This window comes from Nomascus leucogenys, chromosome 6 (genome assembly GCF_006542625.1).
Source record: "Nomascus leucogenys isolate Asia chromosome 6, Asia_NLE_v1, whole genome shotgun sequence".
NCBI classification, from domain to species: Eukaryota; Metazoa; Chordata; class Mammalia; order Primates; family Hylobatidae; genus Nomascus; species Nomascus leucogenys.
The window spans coordinates 113500415-113504865 of NC_044386.1; the positions used below are offsets into that span (position 1 = coordinate 113500415).

Here is a 4451-nt window from a genome sequence, read left to right on the forward strand (position 1 = left end):
CTGAGTTGATTCGGAGAACTTCTATTTGAGCTCTGAGATTCTTTCCTCGATTTGATCTATTCTCTGTTAATACTTCAGAAAGTAAAGTATAGTATTATGAAATTGTATTCTGAAATTCTTGTAGTGAGTTTTTTTTGGCTCTAGAATTTCAATGTGGTTCTTTCTTAAAATGACTATTTTGTCTTTTAGCTATTGGATCATTTTTCCAGATTTCTTGAATTTCTTAAACTGGATTTCAACTTTTTCCTGAATCTTGATGAGCTTTCTTGACATACAGATTCTGAATTATATGTCTGTCATTTCAATCATTTCAGACTGGTTAAGAACTATTGCTGGGGAGCTAGTGAACTCATGAGAAGGTAACAGGACACTCTGGCTTTTTTAATTGCCAGAGTTCTTGCTGATTCTTTCTCATCTGGGAGTGCTGGTGCTCCTTTAACTGTGGTATAAATTGCGTATAGTCAGTTGGCTTCATTTCTGCATGCTTTCAGGAGGCCAGGACTCTGTATATGATCTTTATTTGTGGGTGAATTATTCTGCTTAGTTTCACAGGTGTATATATTAGCAGCATAATTTTTGGTATTTTAGTTTGGGCTGTGAGGCAGTAGATGGCAGTTAAGAGCAATGGCCAGTGGCTGGGCTAATACACAGCTGCATGCCTCTTTTGTACTTTCTGGTGTTCGTAGGCGTGTTCTGTGGTGGGGTGGAGAGACAGATGGCCCCGCCAGGCCTGCTCCTGGGCCTTGAGGGGAACTTCTGTGGTCACTGGTGCCCCATCTGCATTTCTTTTGTCAGAAGTCCCAGGCTGCAGGGTTCCCTAGGGCTGAGGCTGTGGCAGGGAGACAGGCCACACCCTTTGTTGACCAGCCCTGTGGAGGGAGGCATGCTCCATTAACATCCTGGCCCAGGAACCTGCACATCTCACCCCTTCAGTGCTCTGAGAGGCACCTCCTCTGCTCAAATGCTGGCCACAGATTTTGGCTCAGTACTCCTGGGCTATGAATCACAATCCTGTGGGCAACAGGACGCCCTGTGACTTGGAATCAGGCTCCAATTGCACTGGGAAAACCAACGTATTCCCAGGTTACCCAAAAAGTACTCTGGTGGAGCTATGCATTCAGACTCGCCTGTGAGGCTGCTCTATGCACCTGCTCTTACAGGGTGGCTGGGCATGGGCCTTGAGATGGACCAGCGGGAAGAAGGGTTTTCAGAACAGGTGTGCCCCAGTCCCACAGGAGAACTGGCCATACTCCCTCTTGGCTCAGTGGTCAGTTGGGGTGACAGCCTTCCAGAGGCAGATGGGGTGCCCTGGGGGATTGATGTCTATGACCACACTCTGCCAGAGCTTTTCAGTATACAAAAGCTCCCAAGCTCCACACTGTACAAATACCTGTCTCTGTTTGCTCCTCAGGGACAGCCTAATACCAGCTCACACATCCATGGGGGGCTGTGAGGCCCCCTGTATCTAGGATCCCAGAGGTCTTCAGCAAGAGTGAGGTACCCCTCAGTTCCCTAACTCATCCCTTGTCCAGGAGCTGTTAAGGGCCAGGAACTACTAACCCTAGTGTTAAGGGTACCCCACACAGGGTTCCCATCTCCCTCCCTTTTCAGCATGAGCTTCAGCATTACCTCTATCCACTCTCAATGTTTTCTCAAAAGACCTGCCCAAATTGCGTTGGTTTGTTTGACAATTTGATCTCTTTTAGTGGGAGCAGCACTTTCTGGCTGCATCTAGTCGCCATCTTGTCTTGAGTCTGTCTTCATATTTTATTTTCGAAGACTGACAGACGTCATTGAAAGGTTAGTTCTCAAAAGAATTACGTCAATTATGTAAACTGAAGGGACTGACAAACAGCATTGGATAAATAGCATAACCTTTGTATTTTATATTAAATGGAAATTTTTAAGTGGGATTTTTGCTTGGAATGTGACTCCTTTCTTACCTATCAGTTCCATTTCAACAACTTTTCTAATCCTTCAAAATCTTGCCTTCCTCTGAATACATATGAGATACCCCTTTCCCACTGTGGCTGCTCATCTCTTATTCTTGTATCTTATTTGTCATATAAAGGAGATCCACATTGTGAAATAATGAACTCAGTGTTATGCCAAATTTTACTATTCATAGCACATTTATCATGTTTCTGGTCGATATTTTTAAGTAACTTGATATAATAGATTAAAATGTATATATTTCAAAAGAGAGAAAAGGAAGCAGTAAGAGATAGAAAAGATAGAGGAGGGCCTTTGGCAAGATGGCGGCAGGAGGCAGCGGCGTTGGTGGGAAGCACAGCTCGAAATGCGGCGCATTTCGGTGGACCCAGCGCTGAGGCAGCGGCGGCGAGGCCCAAGAAATAAGAAGTGGGGCTGGCGGCGGCTTGCTCAGGAAGCCGCTGGGGCTGGAGGTTGACCAATTCCTGGAACACGTGCGGCCACAGGAGCGCACGAGCGGTGGCTTGTTGTCAGAGGCCCCACATGAAAAACTCTTCTTTGTGGACACCGGCTCCAAGGAAAAAGGGCTAAGAAGAGAACCAAAGTCCACAAGAAGTCACTGCTTCTCAAGAAACCCCTTCGCGTTCACCTCATCCTTGAGAACACATCCAAAGTCCCTGCCCCCAAAGACGTCCTCGCCCACCAGGTCCCCAATGCCAAGAAGCTCAGGCGGAAGGAGCAGCTATGGGAGAAGCTGGCCAAGCAGGGCGAGCTGCCCCGGGAGGTGCGCAGGGCCCAGACCCGGCTCCTCAACCCTCCCGCAGCCAGGGCCCCAGGACACCGTGGAGCGGCCCTTCTACGACCTCTGGGCCTCAGACAACCCCCGGACAGGCCGTTGTTTGGCCAGGATGAGTTTTTCCTGGAGCAGACCAAGAAGGAAGGAGTGAAGCGGCCACCACGCCTGCACACCAGGCCGTCCCAGGCACCCGCCGTGGAGGTGGCGCCTGCCGGAGCTTCCTCCAACCCGTCCTTTGAAGACCACCAGACCCTGCTCTCAGCGGCCCACGAGGTGGAGTTGCAGCGGCAGAAGGAGGCGGAGAGGCTGGAGCGGCAGCTGGCTCTGCCCGCCACAGAGCAGGCCGCTACCCAGGAGTCCACGTTCCAGGAGCTGTGCGAGGGGCTGCTGGAGGAGTCGGATGGTGAGGGGGAGCCAGGCCAGGGCGAGGGGCCGGAGGCTGGGGATGCCGAGGTCTGTCCCACGTCCGCCCGCCTGGTCGCCACAGAGAAGAAGACGGAGCAGCAGCGGCGGCGGGAGTAGGCTGCGCGCAGGCTGCGGGTACAGCAGGCCGCGTTGCTGGCTGCCCGGCTCCGGCTCCGGCACTAGCAGGTGTTCCCGCTGCGCGGATCAAGGCCCAGGTGGCCCTGAGGTTGGCGGAGCTGGCGCGGCGGCGGAGGCAGCGGCAGGCACGGCGGGAGGCCGAGGCTGACAAGGCCCGAAGGCTGGGGCGGCTCAAGTACCAGGCAGCTGACATCGACGTGCAGCTGAGCTGGGAGCTGACAGACTCGCTCAGGACCCTGAAGCCCGAGGGCAACATCCTTCGAGACCGGTTCAGGAGCTTCCAGAGGAGGAATAGGATCGATCCTCGAGAGAGAGCCAAGTTCAAACGTAAGTAGAAGGTGAAGCTGGTGGAGAAGCGGGCGTTCCGCGGGATCCAGTTGTAGCTGCCGTCAGATGTCGGAGCCTCGCCCTTCAATAAAAAGTCACTTCTAGCTAAAAAAAAAAAAAAAAAAAAAAAAAAAAAAAGAAAAGATAAGGAGGAAGAATTGCAAATAAAATGGCGGGCGTATTTCTAAGTGCTTTACATATGTGTTCCCAGTAATCCTTCGAAAAGAATACTATTATCGGCTTCATTCACATGAGGAAACAGGCTCAGAGAGAAAAGTTAGGCACCTTTTCTAGATTAAATGGTTATTAAGTGGCAGAAACAAATATAAACTAATAAAAATCCAATTTTAGATGCAGTATAGCCCTGCTGTCCAGTTATACAGAGAGGTAGAATTGGTGAGATTGAGGAATTATCAATAGAAAACAAAGTAAAGAGAATCACAGAGAAAAATAAGGCAGGAGAGGCAGAGAACAAGTTAGACGCCTAGAACGTAAGACTAGAACATGTTGGAAAACGTGTAGATTCAGGGATAAGAGAGACCTTGGTTGACATGAGAATTAAATGACTTAGCTGAAGGATAATTAATTATCCAATTAATGCCTGTTTTCTTCCTTTCTTTCTGAATTGTTAGGTGAATTATCCTTGCCATACTATGTACATTTTCTTCCTTGAGGAGAAATCTCCTCATCTCAACTGTATTGTGCTGAGAAATATAGAGCCAGAATGCTAATACAGAGGTGAAATGATCCATTTACAATCTGCACCAGGTGTGCATGCTTTTGTGTTTGTTCATATGCCTCTGTGTGTGTGTGTGTGCATGTGCACATGGGTGAGCGTGTGTGTGTTGATGGG

At 49.5% G+C, this 4451-nt stretch overlaps 1 pseudogene across 1 annotated transcript; it reads left to right on the forward strand.

The window, feature by feature from the left end:
* Positions 1-2255: 2255 nt before the first annotated feature.
* LOC100606233 lies at positions 2256-3736 on the forward strand (annotated as a pseudogene). Its single transcript, XR_122004.4, has one exon. The product of XR_122004.4 is annotated as a ribosome biogenesis protein NOP53 pseudogene (transcript).
* The last annotated feature ends 715 nt before the right edge of the window (positions 3737-4451 follow it).